Source organism: Bubalus kerabau, chromosome 10 (assembly GCF_029407905.1).
Source record: "Bubalus kerabau isolate K-KA32 ecotype Philippines breed swamp buffalo chromosome 10, PCC_UOA_SB_1v2, whole genome shotgun sequence".
In the NCBI taxonomy this organism is placed as follows: domain Eukaryota; kingdom Metazoa; phylum Chordata; class Mammalia; order Artiodactyla; family Bovidae; genus Bubalus; species Bubalus kerabau.
The window spans coordinates 75,058,941-75,082,403 of NC_073633.1; the positions used below are offsets into that span (position 1 = coordinate 75,058,941).

At 40.7% G+C, this 23,463-nt stretch overlaps 1 protein-coding gene across 14 annotated transcripts in view; it reads right to left on the reverse strand.

The window, feature by feature from the left end:
* SLC35F4 (solute carrier family 35 member F4) overlaps positions 1-23,463 on the reverse strand; it is a 353,130-nt gene that overhangs the window by 218,994 nt on the left and 110,673 nt on the right. The window contains exons 1-2 of one of the 14 annotated variants that reach the window (XR_008699494.1): positions 696-710; positions 546-611 (exon numbers count right to left, since the gene is read on the reverse strand). The exons of 10 other annotated variants lie outside the window; for them this stretch is intronic. The gene's annotated coding sequence lies outside the window, so the exon portion shown is untranslated. Of the gene's footprint in view, positions 1-545; positions 612-695; positions 711-2,687; positions 2,767-9,506; positions 9,633-23,463 lie in introns of those variants that run through there. 3 more of the 14 variants (XR_008699489.1, XR_008699491.1, XR_008699493.1) reach the window with 3 other exon arrangements.

Genomic DNA, 23,463 nt, shown 5'->3' on the forward strand with positions numbered 1-23,463 from the left:
CTCTAAAACATTAAAATGTATAAGAAATTTAATTGAAAAATTTATCCCCCAATTCCTAAGATAGCACCTTTCTTATTTCTACCTTTGATGCTTTTCTAGCTGTAGCCTTGTTATCTTGCTCCCTAGCCAGGCAGTATTTGCTTAATGATGTCCCAGTAGGAGCCCCCTCTTCCCTACTCATTGAATCTTTTTCTCCCCTCACCTCACATTCCTTCTAAACATGACTGCATCTCTCAGGATGCTTAACTAGCCAAGAACAGCAGTATTAACCACTCTTTCCAGCAATAACTTGCTTTTTTTGTACACTGCACCAGCATAAACAAAGGAAACGTGCAAAAAGAGTGATATTTAAGAAGTAAAAAAAAAAAAAATAGGGGTAAGAAGTCGACTCAGAGTAAAGGAAACGATTGTAGGGAAAAGGGAAAGAGAAGGGCAGAACTACACCAACTTGTCAATAAAGAAGCAATAAAGAATCACAGAGTCAAAAGAAAAGTAAGGTCTAACAGTGCAGCCAAAAGCAGGCCATTTGAGTCTTGCCCACTAACCTTGCTCTTCCAGGGCACATCTCACATTTTCTCAGAGGGAATGCACAGATGTCACACTTCACATCCCTGCCATGCAGAAAGAATTGCAATGATGGTCTCTCTCTCCATAGTTATTAAGCCCCGTGCATGTAGAATCCCATTCTCACAAACCTCCTAGCACACTGCAGTGTCTTCGCTTTACTTCTCATTAAATGGTTCCGAATGGCTGCGCTGCAGCAGAGGCTTCTGTCTGCTGATAGTTATTGAGCAAAATCAAATCAAGTACTGAAACACAAATAGCAGCTCAAGATCTACCCCAGCCTCAACTCTCTCAGCCCTCCCAGTCATGCAGAAAATGAATCTCCCCACGTTCCACATTCCTACTATTCAGAAGCCTAGCCCAAGGCCTGCCTGATTTGGGACTCATCTCTCCAGCCTCTGAACAAAGTATCTGTTTACCACCTCAAAACCAGGAAAGATGTAAAGGCTTTTAACATTTAGCAGGTGTTGAGAACAACAAATACCATGTGATATCACTTCTATGTGAAATCTAAAATATGACACAAATGAATATAACACAAATGTTAACTACAAAACAGAAACAGACTCACCGATAGAGAACAAACCTGTGGGTGCCAAAGGGGAGGGGGTGGGGGTAGGGATAAAGTGGGAGGTTGGGGTTAGCAGAGGTAAGCTATTGTGTATGGAATGGACGAACAATAAAGTCCTATTGTATAGCACAGAGAACTATATTCAGCATCCTATGATAAATCATGATGGAAAAGAATACACCTATGGCTGATTCATGTTGATGTATGGCAGAAACCAACACAATATTGTAAAGCAATTATCCTTCAATTAAAAATAAATTAATTTTCAAAAAGTTTTTAAAAGAATACAAAAAAGAATGTGTATATATATACTTTTTATAAGCTGTGCTGTGCTAAATCACTTCAGTCATGTCTGACTCTTTGTGACCCCTATGGACTGTAGCTCACCAGGCTCCTCTGTCCATGGGGATTCTCCAGGCAAGAATACTGGAGTGGGTCGCCATGTCCTCCTCCAGGGCATCTTCCCAATCCAGGGATCAAACCTGTGACTCTATGTCTCCAGCACTGGAAGGCAGTTTCCTTACCACTAGCACCACCTGAAAAGCTATATATATATATATATATATATATATATATATATATATATATATATATGTCAGTCAGGTATGACTGAAGCAACTTAGCATATATAGATAGATAGATAGATAGATATAGATATAGATCTGAATCATTTTTTGCTATATACCTGAAACTAACACAACATTGAAAATCAACTATTTGTCGTTTAGTTTCTAAGTCATATCTGACTTTCTGTGACCCCATGGACTACAGCCATCCAGGTTCCTCTATCCATGGGATTCTCCAGGCAAGAATACCGGAGTGGCTTGCTATTTCCTACTCCAGGGAATCTTGCCAACCCAGGGATCAAATTTGAGTCCCTTGCATTGCAGGTAGATTCTTTACTGCTGAGCCACCAGGAAAGCTAATACTTCAATTAAAAAAAAAAAAAAAAAAGAAAGAAAAAGGCAGTAGTGACAGGCCTAAAACAACATTTAGTAGGTGTTAATTTCTTGCACTAAATTCATTGACATACTACTGATAAAATTCTGGTATTACCTGTTTTATAGACACTTAACTCACTATGGTAACAGATTGGCAGACAGAGCTGGGACAGGGATGAGGCACATAAGGAGGTGCCTAGAGAACAAATGGTAAGGAGGCACCCACTATCAGGGTTATGTAAGTATAGTCAGTCACCTCTGAACCATGGGTGACGGGAGTTTATGGGAAAATGCTCCACTTTTCCATGACTCAGTACACAATGTGAGTTGGCTCTATTCACTAGACAGAAGGGCTGTATAACGTGTTCTGGTTGTCCACAGCAGTGGCCCCTAAATAATAAACCTTTACATTTGCCTTTCCCTCTGCCTTCATTTCACTCTTTAGAAACTCACACCAGCAGCATGGACTCACCTCTCAACTACCACTTCCTAAATGCAAGCCTGTATCCCATGCTCTGCTTTCTGGAAAGAAATTACCCTAACAGAATTGGTGTCAGGGTTTGCTTTAGGAAGCAGGCCCTCAGGATGGGGCTCTGAAATTAATGACTCACCAATGATCCAGCATCACCATCATATGACTTCACCTTAGCAGATGGAAATGAGGTAAGGTGGAAGGTGAACCATTGGTTTCTGCACTTGAACACAGTATGGGGGAGAGGATTAATAAGGATAGTGGGATAGACTGGCTTTAAATGCAACCACAGAGCAGACTGTGTTGCAAATTAGGTTCAGGATTTACTGTTAAATGACACAGAACTACAAGAGATCTGTGATAGAATTCCTACATCTAAAGCAGAAACTTGATAGGATAAGAGTGAGCCCTTGAGACCTGGATGTAGAAAGACCTGAGAACTTTGCATCCCTTGAATCTTTTGAATTTCTCCACACTAGAAGAAGTAGCATCTTCCCTCTTTCTAGAATATAGCTCCCTCTCACCTGGAGATGTGGGAAAACACCACCTGAGGCAGGTACACCATATGATCAAGCTTGTCTACCTCAAGAACTAACCCATCTTGCCTTACCGCCTTCATACTACATTGCAGCACAACCCAAGGAAAGAAATAAAGCCCCTACTGTGGTAAGAACATGGAAACATGTTCTTAGAATTGCAAGACCTGCCCATGGGCATAAGTAGGTACCCGGAGAATGGAGAATACATTTGACAATGGATCTTTGAGGTTCTGAATTAGAAGACAAAAATATAGCTATAATAGAAAGGAATGTATTGATATAAGAGCTTTTACCTGTGATTTAGGAGCTTAATATCCTGGGAAAATCACCTGAGACTGGTCTAAAAATGTTACTAGTGTGGCCTCTTGGGAGACTGAACATAATAATGGCCTACAGTACATTGGCCTGTTCTACCTCTACAGGAGGTAATGATACGGAATCGTCCTAGCAGAGTATTAAGGGAGGAGTCAAAGGGCTCTGAGAGGTGAGTATACTACTAACGCTACTGCTAAGTCACTTCAGTCGTGTCCGACTCTGTGCAACCCCATAGACGGCAGCCTACCAGGCTCCTCCATCCCTGGGATTCTCCAGGCAAGAACACTGGAGTGGGTTGCCATTTCCTTCTCCATGCATGAAAGTGAAAAGTCAAAGTGAAGTCGCTTAGTCGTGTCCGACTCTTCGGTACCCCATGGACCACAGCCAACCAGGCTCCTCCATCCATGGGATTTTCCAGGCAAGAGTACTGGAGTAGGGTGCCATTGCCTTCTCCAGAGAGGTGAGTATATTAGGATGGATTTAAGAGAGGCTAGAGAACTCAACACCTGAGTGTGTTCTCCAGCAATGGCCAAAGGTAGAATGCACAGGCAAGAGTCCTATCAGACTCACTGAGAAGTTGCGCAATGGTGGTCCTCTGTAGATTAAAGTCAAAGGAGATACCGCATGGACCAGTGACCCTGACTGTAACATCACTATATCTGTGGTGTTGATGGGATTTGGGGATAGCAGGGGCCAAATGGTGACACTTAATCATCAGAGACAATGTAGAAATAATTACCCTCATGGCATCGAGGTTGGAGTGGCCATCCAGGGGCTTCATCTCTAATAACTAGAATGCGTGAGTCTGAAACCAACAAGTACGATTGGGCCCTGTGAGCATTCTTCTCAGTGGCCCACTTGCTCCCTCTCTCCACAACCTTAGCATCAGCTTGTGAACCCTGGTTCACAGGGAAGGGGAAACTTCTAGCAGAGGATGCAGTGTGAACAAAAAGCTATAACATCTAGTCAGTCATATCGGCTCCTCATTCCAGCAGACCAGTAGCCAAAGAAAGGATCGCTGTCAAAGTAGGTGTTTATTGACTCTTATTATGATAAAGATCTATGATTGATACTATACAATTGGAGCAGAAACCAGGGTGTCTATAAACCAGAGAATTCCCTGGGCTATTTCTGTGCCTTGTGATCATACTAAATGGGAAATCTCAGCAACTATGGTCCACAGGTGTTAAAAATAAAGATAAAAATAGACAAAGGCTCAGATCATAAGGAATGAAGATCTAGATGATTGACCAGGAAAACAACTTAGACCTGTTTAAATGCTGTCTGGTGTGAATGAACTCGAGTGAGGTAGAGAGGGGTGTGATGAGGAATATCAATCATAGCCTCAGGACCAATTGTAAAGTGAAGACCGAATCTTGTTCCGATAACCTGTTTTACACTTTTCATAGGACTGCAGCAATTTTGCTGATTACCTGATAATATTTTTACCAAACCCTATGGCCAACATCACACTTAATATTAAAACTTGAGAACAATTCCCTTTAAATTCTATTTCAAGGTAAGGATCCCTCCTATTCAGACAGATAATTAGTATCCTACAGACATCCTAGCCAGTACATTAAATCAAGAAAAATATTGAGAGGAATAACAATTGGAAAAGAAGAGAAAAAATGGTCCCTTATTATACATGATATGATTGTTAACACAGAAAATACAAGAAAACATATGAATAAATTACCAAGAGGGATAAAAAGGTTGGCCAAGTTGTGAAATACAAGAGCCACATTCTAAAATCAATAATATTCCTTTATACGTGTAATATTGAATTAGAAAATAAAAATTAAAGAATATTTCATTCACAATGAACTGTATAAAGATATGTTATATGCAACAAATTACAAAACATCATGGAGAAATTTAAAATACAGGAATAAACAAAGGTATAAACAATGTTCAAAAGGAGAATCTCCTCATCTGTGAATCAAATGCAGTTCCAATGAAAATATCAACAAAGTTGCGCATGAAATTTGATAAGCTGATTCTACAATTTTTATGAAGAACTAAATGCCAAGAATAGCCTAGTGATTTTGAACTAAGTAGAAGAACCAATACTCCCAAATATCAAAGCTTCTTATAAACTTGTAGTAATTAAGACTGGTATTGGTAAGAGGAGTGGCAAAGTGTCTAATGGAAGAGAGGATTCTGAAGTAAAGCCCTGCCTCTGTGAAAACTTGATACATGGAAAGGTATAACTGCAAATAACTAGGAGAACATATGGATAAATATTTCAATAAATATTCTGGAACAAACAGTTATCCATGTGAGAAAAATAATAAATTTGGATGCCTATATTACATTGTAAAGAGACATTTTCCCCCAGTGGCTCAGTGGTAAAGACATTTTCCCTCAGTGGCTCCTGCAATGCAGGAGACATGGGCAGGAGACATGGGTTCAATCCCTGGGTCAGGAAGATCCCATGGAATAGGACACAGTAACCAGCTCCGGTATTCTTGCCTGGAAAATTCCACAGACAGAGGAGACTGGAAGGCTGGGGACTGCAAAGAGTTAGACACAACTGAGCACATATATACACACACACAACATCATAAACAAAAACTAATTCTGAGTATATTAAAGACATATATATGAAAAACAAAACTTTAAAATTTTAGAAGACAATAGAGAATTTTTATGACCTTTTGCTAAGAAAAGATTTCTGGAAAAAACATACACACACTGAGAAATCATAAAATAAGTCATAGGAATGTAATGTATAGCATGGTGACTATAGTTATTATTACTGCATTGCATATTGAAAGTTGCTAAGGAAGTAAATCTTAAAAGTCTTCATCATAAGAAAAAAATTTTTTTGTAACCATGCATGGTGATGGGTGTTAACTAGACCTATTGTGGTGATCATTCTGCAAGTCATACAAATATCAAATCATTATGTTGTACATCTAAAATTAGCATAATGTTCTATGTCAATTATAGCTCAAAAATAAGAAATCATAAAAGAAAAAAGACCAGCATAGTATTAAACTTATGATAGATACAATTTTCAGAATAGGCTTATTATTATTAACCAATTGCATGCATCTACACATCATCTGTGCCACTTTCTAAATAAATTAACATAATCAAGAGTAGGATGAAGAGCTTTTAAGGCAGCAGTTGAAGGCAAAATATGATACTAGGTGAGTAAGATAAAATGCTATACTATATGTAATTACAGTTGGAATTCTTTATAGCACATAGAGCAAGCCAATAGGGGAGGCAAATTAAAAACCAATGCAAGGTAGGTTTCTCATCAGAGGTGACTTGACTGGCAGACATCTCAGTAATTAACATCTTGTTCTGAACTTCATTAACTGTCCTCTTCAGAGTATCTATAATACATAAGCCCAAATTACTTTATGTATTCTTCCCTTATGAAAGTATTTATCAAATGAGTATGAATAGAAAGGAAAGAAAACTTCCTTTTTGGAGACATAAAACTTGAGTTTTAGAGTAGAAAAGAGTAAGCCCCTGAGACTGGTATTTTTAGCATCAGATCTCAACACAAGGACCTACTTCTGTAAGGATCATCACTTTCACAAATTTAAACTGATTGAAGTAATAAGAATATTTGACAAAGATGTAATCTAGAGAATGGACCGAGATTTCTAATCATATAGCTAATGCCTTGCAGATGTGTGTTTGAAAAAAGGGAAAGCTTGCTATGCCATAAAGTTACTAAAACACCTGATTCTCTAATGTGCCCTAATTTTTGCAGCTTGATTTACTCTATCAGCTGTTAGTCCTATTTCATTTTTTTGTCATTTTAAAATTTTATTTATTTTAAAAAATTTTTATTGAAGTATAGTTGAGTTACAATGTTGTGTTGGTTTCTGGTGCACAGCAAAGTGAATCAGTTACACATACACACATATCCCCTCTTTTCTTAGCTTCTTTTCCCATATAGGCCATATACAGAGTACTGAGTAGAGTACACAGCAAGTTCTTATTAGTTGTCTACTTTGTATATAGTAGTATGTATTTTGCCAATCACCTATTTCTTTTTTTTAAGATTTAACTTGTTCCTTATTGCTATTGTTGCCTGATTTGTCATATACCTGATTTCTTCCTTTAAAAAAAAGCCAAAGGCTAAAACAATGTTATTTCAGCCACAGTTTCAAAGTCACAGAGACAACCTTTTCCATTGCTTTAAGCTTCTTGTGAGTATCAGACCACCTTACCTGCCTCCTGAGAAATCTGTGTGCAGGTCAAGAAGCAACAGTTAGAACTGGACATGGAACAACAGGCTGGTTCCATATTGGGAAAGGAATACATCAAGGCTGTATATTGTCAACCTGCTTATTTAACTTAATGCAGAATCATGTGAAATGCCGGGCTGAATGAAGCACAAGCTGGAATCAAGACTGCCGGGAGAAATATCAATAACCTCAGATACGCAGATGACACCACCCTTAAGGCAGAAAGTGAAGAGGAATTAAAAAGCCTCTTGATGAAAGTGAAAGAGGAGTGTGAAAAAGCTGGTTTAAAACTCAACATTCAGAAAACTAAGATCATGGCATCTGGTCCCACCACTTCATGGCAAATAGATGGGGAAACAATGGAAACAGTGACAGACTTTATTTTTTGGGCTCCAAAATCACTGCAGATGGTGACTGCAGCCATGAAATTAAAAGACACTTGCTCCTTGGAAGAAAAGCTATGACCAATCTAGACAGCATATTAAAAAGCAGAGACATTATTTTGCCAACAAAGGTCTGTCTAATCAATGCTATGGTGTTCCAGTAATTATGTATGGATATGAGAGTTGGACCATAAAGAAGGCTGAATGCTGAAGAACTGATGCTTTTGAACTGTGGTGTTGGAAAAGACTCTTGAGAGTCCCTTAGACTGCAAGGAGATCCAACCACTCAGTCCTAAAAGGAAATCAGTCTTGAATATTCATTGGAAGGACTGATGCTGAAGCTGAAACTCCAATACTTTGGCTACATGATGTGAAGAACTGACTCATTGGAAAAGACCCTGATGCTGGGAAAGACTGAAGGCAGGAGAAGGGGACGACAGAGGATGAGATGGTTGGATGGCATCACCAACGCAATGGACATGAGTTTGAGCAAGCTCCAGGAGTTGGTGATGGACAGGGAAGCCTGGCATGCTGCAGTCCCTGGGGTTGCAAAGAGTTGCACACGACCAAGCAACTAAACTGAACTGATAGCACACCAAATTATACCAGAATCTAAAGTTGTCTCTTTTAGCAAACAGTGATTACAATCTAGTCTAGAAATTCACTTTACAGCTCAGGGTACCATGAGGTAAAAGCAAAACTTTAAAAGCCAATGGGTTCCTAAGGGTAAGAGTAAGGGTGTGTTCATGCACCATAATAACCACAACAGCGGGTAACAAGGGTATTTTGCAAAACTAAAGCAAACCATTAAGGGGCCTGGAGAAACAAACTCAGCAGGGGAGTGACTTAATAACTTGTCCCATCTGTGGGACAAGTAAATGTTATCTGTGGACAAATATGACCATCTCAGATGCAGTTAATGCTTTTTATTCCACCGTAGTGGGAAGGCTGCTCAAATCAAATATTCTGGTCAACTACAGTACTAGAAAAATTAATTTGCTTTTGCAAATGGACTTCCAGAAAACCTAAAGCCTGGTTCTGCTCTCAATATTCAGAGATGCCTGGGAACTTGACCTCAATTTCACCTGCAGCTGAAGCTATCACTCAGAAATATGAATCTGGTGGGGAGGGGTTGGTATACAGGAAATCCAGAACAGTTGGGAGAGACTGGGAGCGGACACTGGACTTGGGTGAGGTGAGTATGATGCCTTGGTGGAAAATTTAAGGAGGCACTCATACACTCAGGCACTGATCCTATATTTGCACAACCCTGTGAATGCCTTCTTAAAAACTGTGCCCTGGCCACTTCGCTCCCCTCTTCCTGGTCCTAGCCCTGGCCAAGGGACACAAACAAACAAACTGGCAAACAAAACCTGAGAATGAACCCAGTGACATCCTCAGGCCATGCAGATGCTTCTTTGGAGTCCCCATGGGAAACCCGGGAATCTGGAGAGCCTGAGCCTGTGCCTGGGAGCATAGTGAACAGTTTGATTCTTGTGGTTACCTGCTTAGAGGTAAATATCTGTGCCTTTTGCAATAAAATAAGTTTTCCATCTTTTAACTGTGTTTCTTGGCACTTTTCCATCAATTACATCATTGTCCTGTGGTATCACCCATGCAACACTTGACACTAAAATAAGATACAGAAAATCAAGGTCAGCATAATGAACATCAGTGGTTGCACTGCAGGTGTGACGAGTTAGACAATAGCAGACCTGTGGCAAGAAGGTAAACTAGGTTATTCTTCACATTCACTTAAAAGTTCTGTTTATTAACTGACAGTTCCTTCAATAAGTTTTTCTCTTTTATTGCCTCTTATATGCTAAAAAAAGATTTGACTGGCACCAAATAAAAATAGATAATTCAAATAGCAACAAAGAAACAATATTGCTCTTGTGCAGAGGACAGTGGGTCTTCTGCTTAAGGAAAACTGACCTAAACGCCCAAAGGGCCTCCTAGGGCTCCTCTTATCTATTGCTACATAACAATCTACCCTAAAATTTCATGCATCAAAACAGTAAGAATGTTTTAATATATCTTTTGACTTTATGGGTTAGGAATTCTACCCCTAAACATCAATCATTCGATTGTATTCAGCAAATAGGTGGGCTAATCTGAAAAACACAAGATAGTTTCATTCACATGCCTGGAAGGCTTGGCTCAGTTAGGTAGACTCTTCTTATCCTCCTGGTAATCTTAGGGTCTCTCCATGTAGTCTCTCCAGCAGGGAAGTCAGACTCTTTACATGGCATCCCAGGGCTCCAAATGTGTTTCCAGAGACAGGATTTAGAAGGTGCCAATATGATGCTAAAGCTGAAACTCCAGTACTTTGGCCATCTCATGCGAAGAGTTGACTCATTGGAAAAGACTCTGATGGAGGGAGGGATTTGGGGCAGGAGGAGAAGGGGACGACAGAGGATGAGATGGCTGGATGGCGTCACTGACTTGATAGACGTGAGTCTGAGTGAACTCCGGGAGTTGGTGATGGACAGGGAGGCCTGGTGTTCTGCGATTCATGGGGTCGCAAAGAGTCGGAGACGACTGAGCGACTGAACTGAATTGAACTGAACTGAATATCTTAAGGCCAGGAATGGAAACTGGCCCAACATCACTTTTACAATTCTGCCCTGTTCTGTCAAGGCAGCTATAGAGCCCCCAGTTTCAGGAGAAGGGTGACAGAGCCCACTTCTCAATAAGATGAATATCAAAGAGTTTTTGGCCATCTTTATCCTTCTATCCTCAGTATCTTCCATATAGAAGTTATAACGCACTGGAGTAGTACCAGAGATATGCAGCCCCCGTGGAGCATGTTTTATTCTCTTTTTGGGTTGTGTTCAAGATTAAGCCTCAACTTCCTCAAAGCAGAGAGGGAGGGGCAGACCAGATCTTCAGGGAACCAGAGAAGTTACACATCTAGGATACCTGAATAGACTCAACAAAGCACCTGGAACTCAGGTAAGCCCTAGGCTGTGTGGGATGAAGCTAATATGAAGCATCTAGGTAGCTTGACTTGGTTTGTCCATCACTTCACTGAGATCCTGACCAAAGTACCATGTTTGATGACCACATTATCATACTTGACTTCTGAGTAGGACCAGACATAGCTTAGCAATCCCACATCTGTTACGTGGTATTATCTCTTGGTTTTTCCAGTAGTCATGTATGGATGTGAGAGTAGGACCATAAAGAAGGCTGAGCACTGAAGAACTGATGCTTTTAAACTGTGGTGTTGGAGAAGACTCTTGAGAGTCCCTGAGAAGACTCTTGAGAGTCCCTTGGACTGCAAGGGGATCAAACCAGTCCATCCTAAAGGAAATCAACCCTGAATATTCATTGGAAGGACTGATGCTGAAGCTGAAGTTCCAAAACTTTAGCCACCTGATGTGAAGAGCTGACTCATTAGAAAACACCTGATGCTGGGAAAGATTGAAGGCAGGAGGAGAGGGGGATGACAGAGGATGAGATGTTTGGATGGCATCACCGACTCAATGGACATGAGTTTGAGCAAGCTCAGGGAGATGGTGAAGGATAAGGAAGCCTGGCATGCTGCAGTCCATGGGGTCACAAAGAGTCAGACACAACTGAGCAACTGAACAACAAACCTCTTGGTTTTCATAACATATACCCCTGACTTTCATCACTCTTGCTGCTGTCCTCTCCTTTGCCAAATCTTTAAAACGTATGTGCTTTGTCCTGGGCCTCGTCTCATCTGTATCTACAGTTCATCCCCCAAGTGCTCCCATCCATATATACACTGGTGCGAAAAGAATCCATATATTGATGCATGCCACGTTTGAATTTCCCATCTAGACTTCATTTGTCAGCTCCAGGTTCATGCTTTGGCTGCCTATTTGATATTCCCACTTGAATGGAAAGAGGCATTTCAAACTCAACACAATCAAACCAAAATTATTTTCATCCACTCAAAGCCAATTTCTCCTCCAGTCTTTCTAATGTACCCAGTTGCTCAGTTAAGATCTAGAAGTCATCCTTAGTTTAACCCTTTACCTTCACCACCCGTTCCCCATCCTTCTCTGAACCCCTAGATCTCCCTCACCTACCACATCTAAGACAAGCAAGATCTCTCAGCATCCAAAATGTATTTTAAATCTAGCTATTTAGGATTTACGATATCCAGCTACACTTCCATCTCTTGCCTTGTCTGCAACTAAAACATTTCAACACGTTGTTCTCTTTTGATTCTCATCCTTCTACATTATCTCCTTTCAGTGGCCCAAAGAGATCTTAAGACAGAATCAGAGCAATGTAGGCTCTTTTCCCAAGTTTGCAACGTAAGGTGTGAAGGCTCAATCCCTGGTTAAGGAACAAAGATCCCATATCCCACATGGTGTAGCCAATAAATAAATTTTTTAAAATTATTTTTTTAACTTTATTTTTAAACTTTGCAATATTGTATTAGTTTTGCCAAATATCAAAATGAATCCGCCACAGGTATACATGTGTTCCCCATCCTGAACCCTCCTCCCTCCTCCCTCCCCATACCATCCCTCTGGGTCGTCCCAGTGCACCAGCCCCAAGCATCCAGTATCGTGCATTGAACCTGGACTGGCGACTCGTTTCATACATGATATTATACATGTTTCAATGCCCTTTTTAAAACCATTCATAGCCCTTCTGCTCCATACTCCTTGCTGCTGCTACTGCTGCTAAGTCGCTTCAGTAGTGTCCAACTCTGTGCAACCCCATAGACAGCAGACTCCTTACCGCAGCCCAAATCCTAAATAATTTGATCCCAGCCATCTTTCTGGCACTGAATTCTGCTCCTTGTTCACTAGGGTCCAAACTTGCTGGCCTCCTTTTTCTTCCCCTCCATCTGGAACACTCTTGTTAAGCTGCCTTAGCCTCATTCTTCAGGCCTCTGCTTGGCTGACCACCCCCTTAATTGGTCTTGCGACCGCTTACCACACCCTCACGCATGCGTGTGTGCATGCTAAGTTACTTCAGTCGTGTCCGACTCTTTTCCACCCTATGGACTGCAGCCTGCTAGGCTTCTCTGTTCATGGGGTTTCCCAGTCAAGAATACTGGAATGGGTTGCCATTTTCTTCTCCATCTTCTCTCAATAGGTACATGTTTACCCATAGGAACTGAAAACACATTGTTAAAATATGATAGATACCTTTTCTCTATTTCATTGTTTTGAAATTAGTTTGTTGTGTAATACTTTCAGATTTTTATATTTAGTGCATAAAATTTTAAAAAACAGGTATTAAAAAAAAACTCACTCATAATCTCACCCTTTAGGTGGCCAATATCCTAAATATTACATCCTTTACTATTTTGTTTTCTTGTGCTTCTTGAAATTTGTCTCTACCCTTTCTCAGACATTTCTCAGTATAGAATTCTCAGTATAGAATTTCAGTTGTTTAATACCATATTCCCCAGAAACAGGGAGAAATAAAGAACAATACTGTAACAACTATCTTCAAGAAAGCTCGGAGGACTATTTTGATGCTGTAGACGATCCTTATTAGCTTATTAGAGTAAAGTATCTCATCTAAAAGATTTTTAATCAAACATTAATCTTAAAATCCAGAAATCTGTTTCCATGTATCACAGAAGTTTGGTAGCTATGTCAGAAGCCAAATCACTAGTATGCTAATATAAATGAGAATACATTATTCACTCCTTCAATGTTCAATCAATAAGTCCTCTGAGCATCTACAGTCAGCAGTCTTCTAGATCCTGGCAACACAGGAGTGACCAGAGCGTGGGCTAAGCGGGGGACAAAGAGAGATGGTAGATAGATGGTATGTAGGTAGATTGCTGCTGTTGTTGTTTTTGTTTAGTTGCTAAGTCATTTCAGACTCTTTTGTGAGACACCCTGGAGCCTGCCAGGTTCCCCCATTCATGGAATTTCCCAGGCAGGAATACTGGAGTAGGTTACCATTTCCTACTCTAGAGGATCTTCTAGACTCAGGGATTGAACCTATGTCTCCTGCATTGGCAGGCAGGTCCTTTACCACTGAGCCACCAAGGAAGCCCAGGTAGGTTGTTGCTGTTTTTCAGTCTCTAAGTTGTGTCCAAATCTTTGTGATCATATTAACTGCAGCATGCCGGGCTTCCCTGTCCTGCACTATCTCCCAGAGTTTGCTCACACTCATGTCCATTGAATCGGTAATGCCATTAACCATCTCATCCTCTGTTGTCCTCTTCTCCTCTTACCCTCAGTCTTTCCCAGCATCAGGGTCTTCTCCAGTTAATTAGCTCTTCTCATCAGGTAGCCAAAGTATTGGAGCTTCAGCTGTAGCAAAGTTCTTTCAGTGAATATTCAGGGTTGATTTCTTTTAGGATAGACTGGTTTGATCTCCTTGCTGTCCAAGGGACTTTGAAGAGCCTTCTCCACCAACACAGTTCGAAAACATCAATTCTTTGACATTCAGCCTTCTTTATGGTCCAACTCTCAGATCTATACATGACTACTGGAAAAGCCATAGCTTTGTTTATACAGAACCTTTGTTGGCAAAGTGATGTCTCTGCTTTTTAATACACTGTCCAGGTTTGTCACAGCTTTTCTTCCAACAAGCAAACATCTTTTATTTTTGTGCCTGCAGTCACTGTCCACAGTGATTTCAGAGTCCAAGGAAATGAAATCTGTCACTGTTTCCACTTTTTCCTTGTCTATTTGCCATGAAGTGATGGGACTGGATGCCATGATCTTAGCTTTTTGAATGTTGAGTTTTAAGGATGTCAAGACTGTATATTTTCACCCTCCTCATTTAACTTCTTTGCAGCGTACATCAGGCAAAATGCTGGACTGGATAACTCACAAGCTGGAATCAAGACTGATGGGAGAAATATGAACAACCTCAGATATGCAGATGATACCACCCTAATGGCAGAAAGTGAAAAGGAACTAAGGAGCCTATTGATGAGGGTGAAAGAAGAGACTAAAAAAGCAGATAGGTAGATAGACATTACAAAATAAATAGAGATAGATAGATAGCGTACATAATATGTTTGATGGTGATAAGTGCTTTGAGGAAAAAGTGGCAGGGAAGAATGATGAAAAAGTTGCAATTTTAATTTGTCATTGGACTTATGAAGTTAAATAACAGATCTGAAAGAGGAGAGGAAGTCCAGCAGAGAGAGATCTTGAGGAAGAGTGTTCTAGACAGAGGAAACACCCATTGCAAAGGCTCAGAGGTAGAGAGTCAGGTTTGTTCTAGAAAGCATAAAGTCAGTGTGGCTAGAGCTGAGTGACCAAGGAAGAAAGTAGTAGAAAATACGGCCACAGAAGTACCAAATTAATCAGAGCCATAGAAGCTTTTATAAAGACTATGGCTGTTACATTGAATGAAATGGAAAGCTATTAGAAAACTTAGGACTTAAGAATATCATCTTACTTAATATGTAAAAGGATTCCTCTGGCTACTGTGCTAGAAGTAGCTGAGGGTGAAGGGCAGAAGGAGAAAGGGTGGTCAAGGGAGTTCAGCAATATACCAGGAGAGAGAAGGGATGACTTGGACTAGGTGGAACAGAGCAACAAAGGTTATATTTTGAAGGTACAGTTAAAAATCTTTGTGGAGGACTTGCAGGTGAAATCTTGATCATCCCAAAGTCTTAATCTGATCAACTAGAAAGAATGGAGTTCTCATTGACACAGAAGAGAAAGATCATGAGAGAAGCAAATATCGGGGAATATTAGGACATTCAAAGGGAAAAAAGTTTAAGATTTTAAAATGTATGGGAAAGAATCGCTTGACTGTGTTAAAGGGGAGAAAACAGGTAGCAGAGTGCATAATAAATGAAGGTAAGTGGGGTTTTAAGTACTACTACAATTAATAGACCTGGAGGAGGAAATGGCAACCCACTCCAGTATTCCTGCCTGGAGAATCCCATGGACAGAGGAGCCTGGTGGGCTACAGTCCATGGGGTCACAAAGAGTCAGACACAATTTGAGTGACTGAGCACAATTAATAGAGGGGCTTCCTAGGTGGCAAGCAGGGGAAGTGGTAAAGAATCTGTCTGCCAGGAGATGCCAGGAGATCCCTGTGTCAGAATGATCCGCTGGAGGAGGAAATGGCAACCCATTCCAGTATTCTTGCTTGGAAAAAAATCCCATGGACAGAGGAGACTGGCAGGCAATAGTCCATGGGATTACAGAGTTAGACACAACTGAGCGACTGAGCATGAGCACAGTTAATAGAATAAACTGGGTCTGTTCTGATACTGGATGTGTTTCTTTTAAAAGAGCCCCCAAAACAAACAGAGTCTTTAAGCAGCAATCAGAGGGATTCGACACTGCCTACATACCCATGCAGAATAGCTTTTCAGAAAGCATCAATTCACCAAGCATAACAATACAATTCTACAAGCTTTAAAACACTAACAGGAAAGTAATTATGGATTTTTCTTATGAGACAGTTATTTTCTATCTTCATCAAATATTTCTCTAGATGTCCATATGAAAGGCAGAAGAACACAGAATTCTGCAGCGAGTAGTACCTGGTTGTCTACTAACAGTGTTTGAGAGAAAAATTAACAGTCCTACATGAGATTCCCCTAAATGGGGCTCTATAGAAGCCCACATTTTAGGGATTTTTTTTGTTGTTGTTAACTACCTTGTCTCATCTTCCCTGGTGGCTCAGGCAGTAAAGAATCTGCCTGCAATGTGGGAGACCTGGGTTCAATCCCTGGGTTGGGAAGATCTCCTGGCGAAGTGAATGGCACCCCACTCCAGTATTCTTGCCTGGAGAATTCCATAGACAGAGGAGCCTGGCAGGCTACAGTCCATAGGGTCACAAAGAGTAGGACGTGACTGAGTGACTAACACACACACACTCCTTGTCTCATATACAAGTATAAGGCAGTCTCTCCCTCCACCCCTTCCTTTCTTGCAAACATAGCAAGTAGATAGCTTTTTAAACAGGCACTTGGACATAGTTATCTTTTTAAATGCATGGAGGACTTTTATAAACATAACACTCATCCTAAGACATAATTAGGCTTTCAGCTAATAACCTACATCTACATTTGTTTTGGTCAGGAAGGGGTACTTTGATGAATCCCCAAACCCTCCTAATGATGTCTTCTCCCCAGTCTCTTCTCATATAACTTCTATAAAAAGGAAATACAGAAGTAATCACCAAGTCAGGCAAAAATCAATACAGCCACTCACCACGGGCAGGCACTTGCCCACAAGCTTCAACTGAGATCTCAGGTAGCTGCTGGATCAGAGCTTCTCAAGCTGAGATGTACGTCTGAATCTTGTGAAAACCTCACATGCACATTTGAATTTGCCAAGAGTTTGTCTATATATATATATATATATATCTCCATGCCCCAAACTCAGTCAGAGATTTTCCTTTCATTGGTCTAGGAAAGTGTGAAGAGCTTTTTAAAAATTCCCTACACATTATAATGTATATCCAGGGCTGAAACCACCACCCTAGAAAAGGTTATGAGCACAGAATATTTTGTAGGGAATTTCAACACCTACAGAAAGAATATATTCTAAATAATAATACTTGGCAATCCAATAGACACACTGGGCCAAATACTTAGGTGACAGGGAAATTAATGAGAATTAGAAAATTCAGGCAATGGGAATATTTAAATTTTATAAAGACTACACATCTACTGCAGTAGTAGACCTCTATCCCTGACCTGCAGAATGCTTTCACACCAATTTTTTTAAAATCCCCTAGTAGCAGTCCATGCTCCTCAGCAGATTCTTAAATACCACAAGGAATCCATTGCATCATGGAACATTGCTCCTCCTCATGGCAGCCAGCTCCTTTCACAGGTTGCTGGTGATCTGGAGAACTGGGTGGGGGGGAGGTGGTGGAGGGGGGCAGACAGAGAACTATTCTTCCAAAACACAGCAAAGTTCCCTGGGCAGCCATGGGGTGGAATTCAGCAGTTCCACCTGGGAAACCAAGGAGAGCAGAGCTCCACAAGAGTATCTTGAAAAGGAAACAATATTATGCAACAACAATAATAATTTCCCTGTAGCCCAAGCTCACCCACAGGACTCTTCTTAGCTGTATTACACAACTGGCTGTTTTCAAACAGCCCTCCTAGTAACGCCTCATAAAGAGAAATGTCTCTGTACAATCTTCAGTAGGTTAAAAACACCCTCCAATTTGGATTTCTGGGCCCCCGTTATGCACAAAAGCAGTGTGTGAGGTGCTGTGGATACAAAATAAAATCCATGGCCCTGATCATCAGGGCTTATGATTGTGCTAAGTCATTTCAGTCATGTTCGACTCTGTGCAATCCTATGGACTATATAGTCCACCAGGATCCTCTGTCCATGGGATTCTCCAGGCAAGAATACTGGAGTGGGTTGCCATGCCCTCCTCCAGGGGATGTTCCTGACCCAGGGATAGAATCTGTATCTCCTGCATTGCAGGTGGATTCTTTACTGCTGAGTACTTAATTGTACAGTACTGTATAGAGTGGGCTTCCCTTCTGGCTCAGTGGTAAAGAATCCACCTGCCAATTCAGGTGATGCAGGTTCAATCCCTGGTTCAGGAAGATCCTTTGAGAAGGATATGGCAACCCACTCCAGTATTCTTGCTTGGGAAACCCCATGGATAGAGGAGCCTGGTGAGCTACAGTCCAACTGGTAGAAAAAGGCCCAACACACCTTAGTGACTAAACAACAATAACCGTAGAGAGTACAGTAGTACAACATCTTTATTTCAAGCCCAGGATGCCCAGAAGCAAGCATAAAGGCAGCAGTGATATAGCCGGTACTGCTCAGACGTGCCAAGTGATAATGATGGAAACAAAAGAGAAAATAATTAAGATCATGGACTGTAGAACTAGCTTGTTCTTATCATATGAATCATTCAACCATCTGCATGATTCTAAAGAACAAGATAGTGGGACATGTGAAGTCTACTGTGCCAATGATGTCAGTAATATCAATAATATTGAAGAAGCTTGGAAAAGTGATGGAGGAGTTGGAGAAACTTCTCAGTGTATGGGTACAGGATCAGCATCAGTGCCAAGTCCCACTTAGCTTAACAACGATTCAAGAGAAAGTTAAAAATCTTTACGAAGACTTGAAGAAGAAACACAGCAAAGAATCAGGGGGCATATCTCTTAATGCCAGCCGTGACTGGTTTCATCAGCTCAAAGCTGTACTATACTACTGTGCTGTTCAAGGTACTGTACTAGAAGATTTTAAATGTTTAGTTTTTTATGTATTTATGTATTATTTGTGTGAAAAGTATTATAAACCTATTATAGTACGGTACTACTAATAAATAGCCGATTGTGTTGGTTGAGTACCTAGGCTAACTTTGTTGGACTTATGAACAAATTGGACTTACAGACATGCTCTTGGACTGGAACGCATTCATATATAGGGGACTTACTATATATTTGTAATTCCCATTGCCTTTATGGTAAGATCTGCTTTCTTAACTTGATATTCAAGATCCAGATGATCCATCCTGAAAATACTTGTCTTATCTTTTCTTCCACTGTTTTGCTGTATTCTCAATTGTATTAATAGAAGCCATTCCTCATAGGAGAGCTAGCAATAACTGTACGTTATAAAGTGTTACAACACACACATGAACAGTTATGTATCCAATACACAGCCTTTTAAAATGGCCCAATGATCCCAGCATCCCAGTAGTCGCATCTTTTGTGTAGTTCCTTCCCCTTTGAGTTGACCTAGTAACTTGCTTCTAATAAATAGAATTCAGCAAATGTGTGTAAGTCACTTCCAAGGCTGGTTTAAGAGTCTGATTCCCCCTTGTTCTTTCTCTTTTGCCCTGTCACTCATTTGATCTGATAAAACAAACAGCCATGTTTTGAGATGTTCTGTGGAGAGGCCCGTATGGCAAGGGACCAAAGGGAGCCTCAAGTCAGCAACTCATGAGGACCTGAGGTCTCAGTCCAACAGCTTACTTGGAAATGACCCTGCCAATAACTGTGCAGGTAAGCTAGGAAGGAGATCCTTCCCAGGTGAGCCTTGAGGTGATGACAACATTGTGAGAGATCCAGAGAGAGAGAAGGCTCGGTTAAGTATCACCTGTATTTCCAACCCAAAGCAACTGTGAGATAATAAATGGTGTTGTCTTAAGCCCCTGAATTTTGGAATAATTTATTACATAGCAAAATAGAAATAAGACAGTCACCTTTGCTGAGCACATAATTTTTTGAAAAATAATTTGATGTTATAATAAATAACAGTGTTTCCCCATCTCTAGTTTTCTTTGAAAGTTAAAGCTAGAAATATTTATTCATCTGACAGAGATTTACTGAAAGATTTCTATGTGCAAGGCACTCATTGAGGTATTGGAGGAGGACGAAAAGCTGAAGAAGGCTGGATGCCTGCTCTCAGTGCGTTTATGGTCTGAATAGAGAGATGATATTAGAAACTATAACCATAGAGTAAAGAGAGTTAAAGGGGGGAAGTGAGAGGAAGTTAAAGGCATTTACAGTCTGTTGGGGATACAAGAAAAAAACACATCAGTAGGCAGCAAATGAGTGCTACAAGTAAAAGGAGAGAGATCAATACAGCCCTGTGGGAAGGAAGGGGAGGGAGGAGGCCATCCATGTACGATAATCAGGGAAACATTTTTGAGGGACATGCATTTGACAGGAACCATGATTATCAAGGAGAATTTTGACATAAAGGGTTAGGGAAAGGGCATGATGGGGAAAGAAATAGTTTAAGAAAAACAAAGAAGTTGAAACGTACAGAAAGAAGACAAGAAGTAGTCAAATCCAAACAAAATGTACAGAGAGTCACCTGCATATGAATGAGTTCTGTTCCAAGAGCGAATTCTAAGTCCAATTTGTTCTTAAGTCCAACAAAGTCAGCCTAGGTACCCAACTAACATAATCAGCTATATAGTACTGTATTGTAATAGGTTTATAATACTTTTCATACAAACAATATATAAAAGCCAAACACAAAAAATAAAGAAAACATTTTCAATCTTACAGTCCAGTTCCTTGAAAAGTACCATAGTACAGCACAACAGCTGACATACGGGGGCTGGCATCAGGTAAACAGGGGAGAAGAGTTACTGACTGGAGGAGGGAGAAGGTGGGACATGGTAGAGCTGAAGGATCGTCAGCAGTAGGAGACGGAGAGCAAGCTGCACAGCCACGTGTAGACGATGCACACACAGGACAATGTATGCCAGACACATGAACTAACTTACTTCATTGGACATGCGGATGCACGTTTGCATCTTTGAAAGTTCACAACTTGAAGGTTCATATGTAGGGGGCTTACTGTATTCCCAACTCAACCTCCCCTTAACTGGATCCCAAAACTTCCAACAATCACTGCAACACCACTTGCAATGAATGACAAGCAGCATTGAGAGGGGATAAAGTCATTTTGGGGCCACTCCCGGGGCCTCAGAAGGGGTTCATGCAAGTGAAGTATCCTGAAGCTCCACCCCCAAGAGGGTCTGCCTAAGAATCTTTATTCTTCGTTTTCCTCTGGGTCCTGGCTTGTGAGTAAGTGGACTGAACAGGATGAGCTACAAGTCTTATTAACAAAGCAACTGTTCTGTGAGTGTAGAAAGATTGGCAACATTTCTCCAAGTCCATTTTATAGATCTAATAATAAAGCAGGTTTGTAGAATAGGTATTATGTTTGATATGTCTCAGAACTGCTGGGAGGATAAAATTAAAGGATTTGTCAGAAAGCACTTTGCAAACTCTAATGCATCTGACATGATGTCAGTTACGTGTAAGCTGTGAGTTTTAGTACAGGAATCTGATCACTGGAGATGTTAGTGGTGGTGAAAGCTCACTGCTATGATCAGAGCTGGGACACAAATCCAAGACCTCCACTGTGAGGGACATCCACTTTGTATTTAGTAACAACATAGAGTATGGGATCAAAACTCAACTGGATCATTTATCAACTATGGTTCGGATGAGTTCCTTCATTTCACTGAGGGTTAGTTTCCTCACCCACACGCGGGAGTTTAAAATCTACTTTGTAGCATCGTTGAGAGGATAAAAAGGTATAAAGTATACAAGCGCTCAGCACAGCCTGGCACATAGCAAATGCTCAATAAATAGAAGTTATGATGATGAAATTATGATGAAGGCAGAAGGAGAAGAGGGCTACAGAGAAAGAGATGATTGGATGGCATCACCAATTCAATGGACATGAATTCGGACAAGCTCTGGGAGATGGTGAGGGATAGGGAAGCCTGGTGTGCTGCAGTCCATGGGGTTGTGAAGAGTAGGACACGACTTGGCAACTGAACAACAAAAATTACCATTTTGTGCCATTTTCACTGCACCAGACCACACCCAATTCTAGTAGCTCACTGTCATGATTTCTGGTGCCAGGAAGTATGAAAAATAGGTTAATTTTTTTTAAAAAAAGAGAGGCAAAATTCATCTTTGACATCTTACCACTGCCCTTTCCCAGTGCTTCCTCCTCAGATTTCACCTCCTAGGCTGAAGATTCATATCAGGTGAGGCTTGGGCTAGTATCCCCAAGGGTCCTTATTGTTTCCTTCCTCCCTTTCCATCTGAGCTTCAACTGTGCCTCATTCCTTCTGGACCTGCGTCTGCTTTTCAAAGTAACAGCTAATTATCTGACAGACCACTAAGGTATTGACTGCTAACATTGTATAGTGCATCCCTCTCCCCAACTCCCCCCCAATCTGAGCTATCTTCATCTTAACAGGAGCCCCACAGGCACACAAACTGTGTGTAAACCATAACAATGGCCTTGCTTCCTATAAATATATCTCTGTAACTCCATGTCTGAAAGTCTATAGGACACAGAAAACTAAGAGGTTGGATCAGGTTTTGCATAATTATGAGGGAGAATGAACAAAAAGAAAATCAATTTTCCATAACCTGATCTGAAAAAATAGTTTAAAAGTCCACACCTGGCAAGAAAAAAAGATGTGGCATGAGAAAAAAAAAAAAGAACTAGATTCCCAAAAGACACCCAGAAATAAAACCAACACATTAGGTAGATGTGAGGGCAGACCAAATTTCTCTCTTTAAAAATAAGTAGGAAATGCAATATATAACCAGGTTTATCTGGCAAGGAGAGAAATAAAGTTAGTAAAGGCAGTCAACCAAGCTATCCCCCTCTGCAGAGAGAAACCAGGTTAGAGCTGGGCCCTGGATGCCAACTCTCCGCTCCTCAGTTTTGCAACAGAATATTGCTCAGTAATATCAAGACCGTGCTATACTATTTACAAATAACCCTTGTTTTACTGAAGGTTTCATGTTGAAACAATTTTTCATTTATAGTAATATGTGTGCTTAAATATAGAAAAGTAATGTTTACTTTACAGGAATATATATTTGGAGAATATGGAAAATCACAAGAGGAAAAATCAGTCATTCATAATCTCTCTGCCAAAGGATAACTGCAAGATTATTCAATGTGTCGTTTTTCTTTCTGATTTCCTACCAGGGTCTTCCATTAAACAAGTTCAGCTTGACTCCAAAAGGCAAGGCAAGAGAGCCTGGTTACTAT